The sequence below is a fragment of the Biomphalaria glabrata genome, chromosome 3, assembly GCF_947242115.1.
Source record: "Biomphalaria glabrata chromosome 3, xgBioGlab47.1, whole genome shotgun sequence".
Classification (NCBI taxonomy): Eukaryota; Metazoa; Mollusca; class Gastropoda; family Planorbidae; genus Biomphalaria; species Biomphalaria glabrata.
In genome coordinates, this window is record NC_074713.1 from 19128822 (window position 1) to 19143702 (window position 14881).

Below are 14881 nucleotides of genomic sequence, written 5' to 3' on the forward strand. Positions count from 1 at the left end.
TCACTCCCACTAATTTCTCCCAAGCAAGAGAAAGATCCTCTGTGTTGGTTACAACTACTTTGACGGGACTTCGCATGCTCCTCATAGCTACTAACTTCTCTGATTTCAAAACTGCTGCTTAAACCGTGAATAAATACCAAGATTGTGGGCGTTATCAGATATGTCGGTAAACTCGTCAGTGGTAACAGAAAACATTTCGAAATCTGGTTTGTCTGTTAGTTTTGAATGGAGAATTTTAATCATATCTTTCACTCGCCTTGTAATTGTTATGAGAAAGGCTGACGGCTTCAATAGTATTCTTCTTTTCAGGATTCATTTCTTCCATCATTGCTAGCAAGCACTTTTTATGCATTCGCCGTCGGAAAATGGCTTCGTGTCTCTACTTACAATGTCAACAACACTGTAGCTAACCTTACAGCCGACTAATTTTCTATTTGGTAAATATTTTCATAAATCCTCCAACTTAGGTGTATTTTACAATCGCGTCTCAAACCTGGAATGCCACCTGTATTAATGTGTTTAGTTTCATAAAGCTGTTTAATATTATGTTCTTTAAAACTATCCACTCTTTAAAAAACAAAAAAAAAAAAAGAAAACACCGGGTATGTTGGATAATTACCGGTGCCAATCTATTTACTCTAAAGAAGGGAAAAAAATTCAAACGTTTTTTTTTTTTTGAAAGGGGATTTTCTACACATTGTGCCAACACTTCGGCGGGCCGGATCGATTCATATCGCGGGCCGGACGTGGCCCGCGGGCCGTATTTTGGGCATCACTGCTCTAGACAGCTAGTCCAAAAAAAGATTACTAAACCATTGTAGAAGCACTAAATTCTTAGTGCAGTAATATCATAAAATTTAAATAATTGTTTATTAAAAAAACAACTGAACGTAGCTTTTGACTTCAAGGTATTCCTCAATAATCTTCAGAGACAAGCCTCATTATTATAAATATTTGGAATTACCAAACAAAATAATATTTTGAGACAATTCAATTGTAAGAACAATGTTTCCAACATTTCTGAGGTAGTAACCAAGAATATATTCAGCCCACGCCATAGATCAAGCAATACGTCTATTATATTTTATGACTGCATATTGATAATTTACGCACAAGAGTAGACTTGACTTAAAGTTTATAACTAACAAACTGTATTGATCCTCATTAAAAGCTTGTCATATTTATAGTTTTACAAAGAAAAGTTCTAGTAATGGAACCTAAACACTGTATTTTTTCATCTCTAATTATCTACCCCTACATTATTTACTCTTTTGTGTAGAATCTCGAAGCAACTAGAATTTTAAAAAATGTTTTCTTTAGACACTTGTGACTGTCAAACCTGACACACACACCATGTGACACTGTTATTGTTAATAAGTAATTAATTGTTGTTTTTTTGTGTGTCGTAAATGAGCAACCTGAAATCGCCGCCCTACGACAACTTCGCCCAGCCTGTACCCCTTCTAATTTCGGTCTACGGACACGCCCGCGCTTATTGAAACATTTTGCTACTGGGTTATCCTCTCTTGTCACTACTCTTAAGTTATATAAGCTGTGTGTATAACTGAAGTGGCCTATTTAATAGGGCCAATAAATATGTGGGCCTCAGGTCTGGTCAAGATTACGCTCCATAAAAAAAAAGTTCACTGGGTCATTGACCGATAGATAAACTGGCCCTTTCATTGAATGTATATACTCGCGCGCACACACTTGGGTCAACATGCATGCAAATACACATACAGAACATTATAACCGATCATGTCATGTGATGACTCTGGCAAGGACAGTGAAGGAAAAAAAGTTTTCTTGATTAATTTAAACCTTGTGGGTTTGTTCTGAGGCAGGCTAATGTCGATGTACACTCCCTTTACTTAGGTAAGACATCAAATGTCGATGTACACTCCCATTTACTTCGGTAATGCATCAAATGTCGATGTACATTCTCTTTACTTAGGTAAGGCATCAAATGTCGATGTACACTCCCATTTACTTCGGTAATGCATCAAATGTCGATGTACATTCTCTTTACTTAGGTAAGGCATCAAATGTCGATGTACACTCCCATTTACTTAGGTAAGGCATCAAATGTCGATGTACACTCCCATTTACTTAGGTAAGGCATCAAATGTCGATGTACATTCCCTTTACTTAGGTAAGGCATCAAATGTCGATGTACATTCCCTTTACTTCGGTAATGCATCAAATGTCGATGTACATTCTCTTTACTTAGGTAAGGCATCAAATGTCGATGTAAACTCCCATTTACTTCGGTAATGCATCAAATGTCGATGTACATTCTCTTTACTTAGGTAAGGCATCAAATGTCGATGTAAACTCCCATTTACTTCGGTAATGCATCAAATGTCGATGTACACTCCCATTTACTTAGGTAAGGCATCAAATGTCGATGTAAACTCCCATTTACTTCGGTAATGCATCAAATGTCGATGTACATTCTCTTTACTTAGGTAAGGCATCAAATGTCGATGTAAACTCCCATTTACTTCGGTAATGCATCAAATGTCGATGTACATTCCTTTTACTTAGGTAAGGCATCAAATGTCGATGTACATTCCTTTTACTTAGGTAAGGCATCAAATGTCGATGTAAACTCCCATTTACTTCGGTAATGCATCAAATGTCGATGTACATTCCTTTTACTTAGGTAAGGCATCAAATGTCGATGTACATTCTCTTTACTTAGGTAAGGCATCAAATGTCGATGTAAACTCCCATTTACTTCGGTAATGCATACAATGTCGATGTACATTCCTTTTACTTAGGTAATGCATCAAATGTCGATGTACATTCCTTTTACTTAGGTAAGGCATCAAATGTCGATGTAAACTCCCATTTACTTCGGTAATGCATCAAATGTCGATGTACATTCCTTTTACTTAGGTAAGGCATCAAATGTCGATGTACATTCCCTTTACTTGGGTAAGGCATCAAATGTCGATGTACATTCCCTTTACTTGGGTAAGGCATCAAATGTCGATGTACATTCCCTTTACTTGGGTAAGGCATCAAATGTCGATGTACACTCCCATTTACTTAGGTAAGGCATCAAATGTCGATGTACATTCCCTTTACTTGGGTAAGGCATCAAATGTCGATGTACATTCCCTTTACTTGGGTAAGGCATCAAATGTCGATGTACATTCCCTTTACTTAGGTAAGGCATCAAATGTCGATGTACATTCCCTTTACTTGGGTAAGGCATCAAATGTCGATGTACACTCCCATTTACTTAGGTAAGGCATCAAATGTCGATGTACACTCCCATTTACTCGAGTACTGCCTGCCCCCCCCCCTTTTAAAATGACCACGGAGCTGTGGAAGAGAACAAAAATGAAAAAAAAAAAAAGAGTGAGCTAGGAGGCACAACTCTGGACCTGTATCTGTAACCTTTGACGTTTGTTTTTACAATCAAATTAGCTCCCTTGTGTTCATACACTTTGGGGATTTTGAAGTTAAACTATAAAGGACTTTCAATTGAACTTTAATAGTGCCAACTGGACTTTATGAAATCGGCTACTCTCTAATTGATATAGAAGTGCTATATATGGTGCACACACATTATTATATAATAAAAAAAAACATAGTTTATCAACACTTCCTTTATTCTGTGCACCGGATACACCAACAAGTGATCTATTTATAGTTTTTCGTCATAGAGGACATTGTCCAATACTTAGCATAAGAGAATGCAACTTAAAGAAGCATTAATAAAGTATTAACGTGAAGTTATATCTTCAGCTAACGTGAAGTAATATCTTAAGCTAACGTGAATTAATATCTTCAGCTAACGTGGTAGTCATTTCTTCAGTATAGCTCATTCAAAACAGTGAAAAGAGGGAAGAATGTATGCATTTTTATAGCTGCAAGTGATCTAACTGATACACCTAGACTATGTATAGAGGCTGCTTCCTTGTGCCCGTAAGTTGTGGGTAAAAATGTGGTGATTATTTGTAAGAATGTGAAGTGTAGCGAGTCTGGGTCATGAGACAGTGTCACACCATCAGATAAGAGGCCAGGTACTGTGGTCTACTACACGGCAGGTGACCCTCTGGATTGTTAAGCAAGGAATGATCCTTCACTTATTCAATGGTTCACGCACCGTGATCTTTAGTTGGTTCACGCACTGTGATCTTTAGTTGGTTCACCAATGTGACAATGTAGATCTTTTGCTTTGTTTTCTCATTAGCCGTAGCGTTGGACAACAAAATAAGTGTCCTAAAATCTAACAACATAATAGAAAACCATGCATAAATTATTGGAGGTTTTCAAACTTACAGCTAATTACAGTAATCAGCTCTTTCTTTACACTGTAATATTTAAAGATCCCGTCTACGTTATTTCAGTAATACAATTCAGTAAGTGAAGCAAATAGAATACAGAACGATATGAAGGAATGTCGTGGCAATATAATGGAACTCCAAGAAAAACGTCAGAAAAGGAAAAGACGAAGATCGGGCGAAATTTCGAAATAATTGACTAAAAAAAAACACCTCAAGGACGCCATAGTGAAAGACCAGTGTTGCCAACTACGAAATAAAAACCAAGTGAACGTGATGAGAAATTTAAATCTGAAGTGCTGGAAAGTGCTCTATGGTTTATAGAACTATTTCATTTATCAATACTTCCGTATTTTGTACACCAAAAACACCAAAAAAGCTTGCTAGTTATAGATTAGCCTTGGTGCATGGAACTCTTTCATATATTTGTTTTTCTATCACTGAAAATGTACGCAGTTGATGAAAACATTCATTCTCTGTTAATGGACAAGATTTCTGCACAAATCAAATATTTGTTAGCATTGTGAGGTGACCTTACTCTCTGCACTCAATAATTTCCAGAATATTTCCATAGACCAACACACACACACACAAACACACACAGAGAACAAAAAGAAAAGGACATGAATACCAGACCTACAAACACACAAACACACACAGAGAACAAAAAGAAAAGGACATGAATACCAGACCTGCAAACACACACACACACAGAGAACAAAAAGAAAAGGACATGAATACCAGACCTACACACACACACAGAGAGAGAGAGAGAGAGAGAGAGAGAGAGAGAGAGAGAGAGTAGGAAAAAAAGAAAACTACGAACCCTTGAAAGAAGGACAAATTTAATGTGTAACTTTAAACAAATACCCAACCGCTTGTTCTCAGTTGCCCACTGTGCGTTGATGAGTGAAACGCACTTTCAAAGTTGGCATCACCAGGAAGTTAAAAATAAAATCCCAGACCACGAGAAGTTTTCTGAAATAGATTTCTTTGAAACAATCTGGAATAAAGCGACCACCTGGTTGTGAAGTAGATTGTACAAAAAATAAATAAACATTTTCTTCCATACGTAAACCTGTGAGTTCCATCTAGAATACATATCTATCACCTCTAAATTATAGGCCATAAAGTAAAAAAAAAAAATTGAGTAAAAGCTGGACATTTAGACAATTTACAGTAATGCCAGCCAGACGTGGTACACGACTCAAAAAAGGAGGACCTGTTTTCCTTTTGCCGGACGTTTGTATTACTACGCAATGACCGCTGCGCAGAGATTAGCAGGAAACGGGAGAACAATAAGAGTTAGTTGGCAGATTAATTATGTCCAATTATGATGGCTCATGATGGCCCTATTGGCCCAACAAACTATAGAAAAGTAATTGGTCGAGCGAATAATAAGGGGCGCTGACCTACATGATGACCAACATAAGAATCCATAGAGTGACTGGTAAATAAAAGTAATGTTTCATTGTTGGACTGGAACTGTTAGCCCTCTTCACTCAGTCTCCACAGCTAGAGGCCGGCCACCGAAATTAAGGGGTAACAGTGTCAAAGCACATTCTAAGAGTTCCCCGATGGTCTATAAATAAACGAGCGTCATTTATTTACATTCTACTTCTGTCTTTCGTTTAAAATACTGTTTAGGGCAACATAAGAAATATTTAGAGTGAAAGAAATCCCCAGATTTTTTTCCTTCTTAGTAACATATGTTGCAGCTAAACAATAAAACCTGTTACCTCATAAATCTTATCAAAAACTTAAAAAAAAAAAAAAAAATAAGACATTACATATAGTTTGCACTATCATATGAGGTGTAGGGGATATAGCTCAGTGGTAGAGCATTCGACTGCAGATCGAGAGGTCCCCGGTTCAAACCCGGGTGTCCCCTTTTTTTTTTTTTTCGTTTTTAACATTTAAAAACTATTTTGATATTTTATTCATTTTGTAAAATTCCAATATTTTTATTTTTATTTTCCAAAGATATTTTATTTCATGTTTGACAAAGGGCAATTTCAGTTGAAAGCTGCTTTTTTAAAAAAATATTTCTATAGAAATGGTTAACTTTCACGTTTCAGCCGTGTACATACCACAGAAGATTACTAAGTCCTAGCCCAAATGTCCTGCATGACCAAAGAGGATACAAGCGGGCGAGATTCGAACTTGAGACCTTCACAACAAAAGCCCGAAGTGCAGACCTCATGACCAGAAACATTAGAAAGAATGTTTATGTATTTTAGAGATATTGTAGTGTAGAAAATGGCCGCGATGAAAGATAAAAGACCTAATCACAGAAATACATTTAGTTATCGATCCAGAGAACTTCGACGTAGAGGGATTGAAAACTAAATGGTACACAAGTCAAAACAAATAACCATTCTGTTGAAGTGACGTCATAAGGAGGATATTTTTGGCGTCATGAGCCTGTTTAAGCCTGTTGCTATGTGAGGATCTAAATATGGAATGTTTGATATAGAAGTTTGAGATGGGGTTACATGAATATTGATCCAAAGGTCACGGTAAGGTTTGAATAAGTCTCAAACTATTGATTTATCGAACTATTGGAGCGCTGCGAACATATTGATTCATACAGGCGAACTAAAACATTCAAAGAAACACAGGAGCGTAGCTACCTAAGGATAGAGTGTGGGTTTGGTGGTCACCTGGTAGCATTAGCGTCAATGTCGAATTTATAGTTTTGTTTTTTCACCACGAGAACATTTTTTAAAACTATCATTGCATATGCAGTCTTGGAAAAGTCTATTTAATTATGCTTAACACATAATCCTTAATGGGGATATAGCTCAGTGGTAGAGCATTCGACTGCAGATCGAGAGGTCCCCGGTTCAAACCCGGGTGTCCCCTTTATTTTTTTTTTGTTTTAATCATATTTTTACATTTCATATTTGCATTTCTAAAAGATTCCATCTATTTATAGCAATATGTTTCTTTTTTTTAAAGTCTACAACACTTATTTTGTTATTACCAATCATTGTTTGGGAGTGGTCTGTGTTAATGATTTCTAACGACAATCGATCGTGTCTTTCATCTACAATAGTAATACATTTTCTGGTATAAAAGTTGGAATACAAAAGTGTGCTGTGCAGCGAAACAAGATTACGTTTATTTATTTTTTACACTTTATCTTTAGAAATATGCCATCAGTTTGACCTTTCACAATCTTCATATACTTGTTAACATGTTGAAATTAGCCATTGACCTATTGATTATCCAAAAGTATACTAACAATTTTGTTACACTTTAAAACAGATAACAGAGTTTGAAAGAGGTTTGAAAAAAAACAAACTTTAAGGAAGTAATTTAAACATATGTTTTTTTTTTTTATTTTTTATTTTTTTAGTTTTTGGCTGCTGGCTTTGTTTTTCTAAGTATAAGCCGGCCTTGCTTAGGGTCAGAATTTGTAGCAAGATTGTTGTACAGAACTATCTGAAGATTAGCTTAAGCATGGGCTGAACAACCAAGTGAACTATATTTATGTTCATTTTTTTTCCTTTTCGTTTGTTTGCAGACGACAAGGGCATCGTGTCCCAAAATAGACGTGTTTTTACTTTGGTCTAATCAGAGTTTCCTCTGTCTGTTGTATCTTGGCCAGTGTCCATTCCACAAACACATTTACATTTGGTTGATGATAACAGTGGATGTGTAGCGATATTAACCTACACTGGACCTTGCATAATATGAAGATGACCTGTAAGAGAAGGGACAACAATGATGGACCTTTAGATCACTAATGTACAGAAGATATATGACAAGTCATGTGAATCTCAGTTCATTTCAGATACATGACATCTGAACACTCCAACATGAAATGGACCAGTACGGAAAATAACGAAAGTGTGGTTTTGAGAAATAACAATGGGGGTGGGGGAGGTCTAGTAAAATTTCTGGACTATAGGTCAGTTTGAAATACGTTCTCTCCCCCCACCCCTATGGAAGGAAGCCGCCCCCCCCCCACCATTCGCCCCCATAAGGGGGAATATAAATTACTAGTCGACAGGCGGCGTAGCAAACGCCGCTATTTTGCAGGGCTGTCCTTAGGGTACAGCAACCTATCCGACCGCAGTGGGCTCCACACTTTCATAGAACCCGCGCTAATTCTATGTGTAAATTATTAAATTAAAACATTTTATAACTTATAACAGATTTCTCGCGGCCTCTTATTGATTTACCAGGAGCTCCTGGAAATCTCCTGAAATTGTAAAATAAACGAAAACTTCGTGGAAATATCCGGAAATTATTAAAATCTTTTGAAAACTCATACAAATCTCCTGAAATATATAAACAAAATTGTCATTTTGGGGTGCCATTCAATATTTTAAAACGCCAATCCTACGCGCGATAAAAAAAAGGCATTATGCAATACACGTAATTGTGGAATCTAGTGAAAGAAGCTTCTCGCGCCTCAAAATAATGAAGAATTACTTGAGGTCAACAGTTCTCGTAGATAGATTGAAACATTTGGTAATTCTTGCTATTGATCGTGATCTATGTAGGAAACAGAATTCTTATAATATACTGTATGACTTCGCTACATGCAAGTCTCCTGTAGTAGTTCTGTGCGTGGTAAAGAATGAATAAAATACAAACACGAATATATTTTCTAATACAAACTCTTAATTTTCACTTATTATTCGTATCCCTACCCAAACTGGACCTCGCGAAATCCGTTTCGCATTGGGCCCCACAATGGTTAAGTTCGGCCCTGCTATTTAGTGACGGGTGAATAGAGGGTCGATTACTTGTTCTCTTTCCATGACTTCTTGGTCACAATGGTTAAGTCCGGCCCTGCTATTTAGTAACGGGTGAATACTCCTCGTTCTCCCCAGCCCCTCTTTTTTTTTCGCCTCTAAAATTACGTGGGTCAACTCTAGTCCGTCCGACTTGCAGAAATAAAAGAGTGATCTTTCCATTACTTGGTGTCCAAACTCTTGAGCCATGAAGAGAATGATCCTCTTGTGTTTCTGTGTTCATATTTATTTTACAGTAAAGAATAAATATCAATGGCTGCGACATCTTCCAAAAAATATAGTGCTGATCTGAAACTTAGATTCGCGAACATCATTAAAATTCTTAGTAACTATTTTTACAATGCTTATATCAACTCATTCTGCCTGTCTGTCAGTCTGTCTGTCTGGTAAATATAGTGCTGATCTGAAACTTAGATTCGCGAACATCATTAAAATTTTTAGTAACTATTTTCACAATGCTTATATCAACTCATTCTGCCTGTCTGTCAGTCTGTCTGTCAGGTAAAAAGTTTTGTACACGTTTTTCATCCCACACCCAATCTCGAATCATGCTGAAACTTTGCACAATTATTTCTTTTACCTGACAACACAAGAATCAATAATAATAATAAAAAAATTAACCACTTAGTTAATTAACTATAGCAATTAATGATTTTGTTTGGTATCTCGAACAATAGAAACAAATTGTACTTGACTGAAGTGGTGGTATAAGCTGAATCAGTCCCTAATATAGGTCGTCGTCTGAGGCTTAGTGAACACAAACAGGAAATAGAAACAAGAGATAACTCTAGGCCTACAATCTTTCATGTTCATGTTCAGAATGGTTACCGTGTAGGCCTGAGAAGACTTTAACCCTCGAGTTCGAATTAAGGTTGCTCACATTTTAAAAAATAAATACATTTAAAAAAGCGATCACCCAGATACCCCGTTCTTTCTTCCCACCCCTTTTCAACTGGTCCAGACAAGTGATAGGATCATGGCGTATTGAGAAAGCTAAAAGCATGAAATTGCGCTAAACAAAAACAAGTGGTAAAAAATATTTCAAAGCGTCCATATTTATTATTGTTGGTCAAGTAGAGTCCAGATCTATTACAATTTTAATTACACGACTTACACGACTGATCCAAACTAATTGATATACTTGATATAAGCTTTCGCTTCTTTAAAGAGGGGGACACCTATATACAGATATATAATTTGGTTTACTAACCGATTACATAAGTGAGAAATATCTCCAACACCAAGATAATTTTTTCCATGTCTTTATTGATTTCAAGAAAACTTTCGATCGAGTATGGCACGGAGCACTCTGGGCGACAATGGAAAAGTACAACATCAATAAAAACATAATCAAAGTTATCCAGAACCTCTACAAGGATGCCACCAGTGCGGTGTACTTCAACAATAATATTGGGGACTGGTTCAAAACCACAGTTTGAGTAAGACAGGCTGCCTACTGTCACCAACACTCTTCAATATCTTCCTTGAAAGGATAATGGAAGATGCCCTCGAGGGCTATGAAGGTACTGTTAGCATTGGAGGAAGAAGAATTACTAACTTGCGCTTCGCAGATGACATTGACGGCCTAGCAGGGACAGAAGAAGAACTAGCTGACCTGGTGATGCGCATTGACAAGACTTCCGCAGCATATGGCATGCAAATAAATGCCGAAAAAACTCAAATTATGACCAATGCATAAGAGGCATCAGTATTGGAGGTAAAAAGCTAACTAGTGTTAACAGCTTCAAATAACTAGGAGCTATTGTCTCAGATGAGGGAACAAAACCCGAACTATTGGCCCGAATAGCACAGTCCACAGCAGGCCTTTCAAAACTTAAAATAATATGGAAAGACAAGGCTTAGCCCTCGGCACCAAAATCAGACTGATGCGCTCTCTGGTCATGGCCACATTTTTATATGCTTGCGAATCGTGGGCGTTGAATGCAGAGCTTGAGAGAAGGATCCTAGCAATGGAATTGAGATGCTACAGAAGGATCCTAGGCATCACATTCAAAGACCGCATCACAAACCAAGAAATCAGAGACAGGATTACTGTAGCGATCGTAGACCATGACGACCTGCTAACTATTGTAAAAAGACGAAAGCTTAAAACCTTTGGCCACATTACAAGATCTACGGGGCTCGCAAAGACCTTCCTTCAGGGAACAGTCCCAGGAAAAAGAAGAAGAGGCAGACAGAAAAAGCGATGGGAGGACAACATTAAAGAATGGACAGGCCTGCCATTGAGAGAAGTTCTAAACAAGGAAAAAAAAGGGAGGAATGGAGAAAGACGGTCGACAAATCTTGCCTGGTGCCCCAACGGTCCAACAGACTAAGAGATAGGTAAAGGTACATGAGTTTATAGCATATCGGGGATATAGCTCAGCGGTAGAGCATTCGACTGCAGATCGAGAGGTCCCCGGTTCAAACCCGGGTGTCCCCTTTTTTTTTTTTTTTTAATTTTTGGCATAAAAAATATTACCAATATTTATTTTTATTTGAATTTCAATGTGCATTCGTTTACCAACCTGTTAGATACATAGAGAGCATGTCGGGGATATAGTGTAGTGATGCAGCATTTGACAAGTTTTATTAATTTTTTTTTATTTTTGGCATTAAAAAACATTACCTATATTTTTTATAATATATAGATATACAATTTCATTTATGAACCTGTTAGATAAAATTATTGTATCTTGGGGATCTAGCTCAGTTGTAGAGCATGAGACTGCAGATCGAGCGGTCCCTGGATCAAATCCGAGTGTCCCCTAATTTTTCTTTTTTTTTAATTTTTGGCATTTAAAATATTAAATATGTGTTTTGTTATATTTAGATATGCTTTTACTAACCTTTTAGATTAATTGATAGCATATCGTTTCAAACCCGGGTGTCCGCTAAATTTTTTTTTTTTAATTTTGTCATTTATATCATCCATCCATGGAGGGCTCTGGCCTGCTTCAACACATCCTTCAATTCAGATCTTTCCTGGGCCTTTCGTTTCCACGCCCTAACCCCAAGCTGTTGCAGATCTGCTTCTACTTCATCAATCCATCGCATTCGGGGTCTGCCTTTGGGTTGCCTGCCTTTTGGTTTTTGCCTGTATGTGATTTTCGCTCCTCTGTTATCTGACATTCTTTCAAGGTGACCTGCCCAACGTAGTCTGTTCTTTTTTATTTCGGTCACTATTGGTGGGTCTTCATATAATTGATATATCTCATGGTTAGTGTTCTCCACCCTGTGTCATTTATATATATATTTATTATATATATATATTATTTTTCGTTTAATACATAGATATACATACCCCATTTATTTTGTTTACATCACAGTTTCTGTCATACCTTATAGTTAAACAATTTAAAGCATTCAGAAATTTGAGTCTATCCCTAGCGTTTAGGAAGAGTCTAGAACAAAGAGAGAGAGAGAGAGAGAGAGCGAGGGAGAGCGAGGGAGAGAGAAAGAGAGAGAGAGAGAGAGAGAGGGGATTGAGCACGATAGAATGTACATGTGTATGTAACAATTTTGAATAGTTAATATTATGTATAAAATTTTGATAGCATCAGTTCATCTAGAGTCTAGAGACATATTTTGACTTCTATGAAGATTTTTATTTGCGGAAGTGGCAATGACTATGGCACGCGTCTCACACAGCGTCTGACAACCAGTCTGGAATACATCAGGTAACACATTTCTAAACCATTGAAATCAATGTTAGTGCTAAGACAGCCATAGGATCCGTAGAAATTATTTAACTTTTTGTTTGAAGAATCACGAAACAATTCTGGGTTTTATTAACTCAAAAAAACTTAGGTGACGCGTAAGAAGGGCAGAGGTTATCAATTGACCTTGACCTTGTGTTTTCCGCTCGATGTAAAAAAAAAAAAAAAGAGTTTGGTTTGTGTGCGAACTGATCGAATTCTAGTCGATACCTAGCGCGTTCAGATTAAAGTGTGGGCCAAATACCAGTTGGAGGACCGCTGGAACATCAAGATGTGTGTGTGTGTGTGTGTGTGTGTGCGTGAAAGAGAGATTGTCTGTGCGAGTACGCCCTGTTAGGGTTGATCCACCTGAAGTAACCTTACCTTTCAGGTAAACGAGGTAACAATTTATTTCTTATGTCGCAACTCTTGACATTTAGTTGAAGGAGGAGCGTTGAGAGGCGAGAGAGAGAGTGAAGAGGAGGAGGAAGCTAAAACCACGACAGAGTGTTAGGTAGGTAGAAGGGAGGGGGTAGTAAGCAAAGATTTCCCAGGGCAAGCAAGCACTTCCGTAAAATGAATAGGTTTATATAAATATATCCAGGTAGGGTGCCCTGGAGAGGTGGGGGAGGGTGCGCCCGGGGAGGGGAGGGCGTGGATTTCTCTCCTGTATGATAGATAAGGTGTAAGTATGGGGGGGGGGGGATGACGAGACCGAGGTTAAAAGTTTAGAGATAGTGCCCATAGGTCAATGTCCCGGTATGAAACAAACATGTCAGAATGAAGTCACTAGCCTTGATTGAACTTGACACTGTGACGTCACACGGTTCTACCTTTGTGCTCAGACGAAACAGGTTCTGGAACTTTGTCATTTGTAAGATTAAAAGCTTCAGCAGCGGCGGCTCGTTGATAATGAGTGGAGTGGGAGAAGGACGGTCAGAAAATGAAATTACGAGCTAATAATAATGCATGTATTAACATAATTAATTTTTTTTAACCGCTGGAAGTTTTACAACGACTGGTGGATCCTACTCACGTAAATACTTGTTTAGAACTTTGGGGAAAGGTCGGGACATGAACATTAAGCTAATGTTAGGACAACCTTTGAACTCAAGGTCGCGAACTTTTTCCATAGCCTCGCAATGACATCTAAAACATTATCTCATATCTCTTACACTGTGCGTTCTTACCATAGACGTATTATATAGTAGATCTAGACTGGAGATGGAGATCTTGTAACACTACAAAAAAAATGTCGTGAAAAACTTGTAAAAAAGTTGAAACAAGGCGTTGTTTTGTAAAGTATTTATAAGAAGTAAAGTTGTTTTTTTTCAACCCTAATTTATGTAACATATAATTAAATGTTTAGATATAGATCTAGTAATGGATCTCATTAACCACTCGTAAACAAACACTATTTAGCCACGCGATTCTCTATCTCTTCTATACAAATTACGTAATACACTAATGCTGTCACGTGATACGTTTTTTCGTTGTTTTATCAATATTATCACGTGGCTAAATGTTGTTTGTTTACGATTGGTGGATGAGGTCCATTAAACATCGAAAATAAGAGTAGGCCTACTCTCGTCTCATAATTATTATTTTGCAATTTTTAGATACATAATCTAAAAAGATCTAGGTCATCAATCTATTTAAATGTACATAAGATGACTAAAATCAATAGACGTGAATTATTTCGATCTAGGATTTCGACACATTATCTTAATGTGGAAACTAACAGGAAAAGGCTTTATTTCATGAATTACGTGAATATATAGTTCTGTGATAAATACATGACAATCTATATATATAGGTCTGTGATTTGAACATTTTCTAAACACGGAGAATAGAACGAAAAGCAGTGGCGTAGGTGGGAGGTGGGAGGAGGGGGGGGGAGAACTAGAGAAATCCCCCGGGCAGCCATTTGAGGGGGGGGCCAAATTAGTGGGGTTTTTTACATTAAAATTAAATATTACGCAAAATACAGGGGCCCCCAAAGAGGTCAAGCCTCCCGGGGCCCCCGAACGATAGAAAATTCCTAGCTACGCCCTTGACGAAAAGAGACCAGACTATGAAAACTTAGGCATACTTTAGTGTCTTATTAGCGAAGATA

The 14881-nt window shown here is 37.5% G+C and overlaps 3 non-coding genes across 3 annotated transcripts; all 3 read left to right on the top strand.

The window, feature by feature from the left end:
* Positions 1-6117: 6117 nt before the first annotated feature.
* Trnac-gca (transfer RNA cysteine (anticodon GCA)) lies at positions 6118-6189 on the top strand. The gene has a single exon. It is a non-coding gene; the product is annotated as a tRNA-Cys (tRNA).
* Positions 6190-7091: 902 nt separating this feature from the next.
* On the top strand, positions 7092-7163 carry Trnac-gca (transfer RNA cysteine (anticodon GCA)). The gene has a single exon. It is a non-coding gene; the product is annotated as a tRNA-Cys (tRNA).
* Positions 7164-11438: 4275 nt separating this feature from the next.
* Trnac-gca (transfer RNA cysteine (anticodon GCA)) lies at positions 11439-11510 on the top strand. The gene has a single exon. It is a non-coding gene; the product is annotated as a tRNA-Cys (tRNA).
* The last annotated feature ends 3371 nt before the right edge of the window (positions 11511-14881 follow it).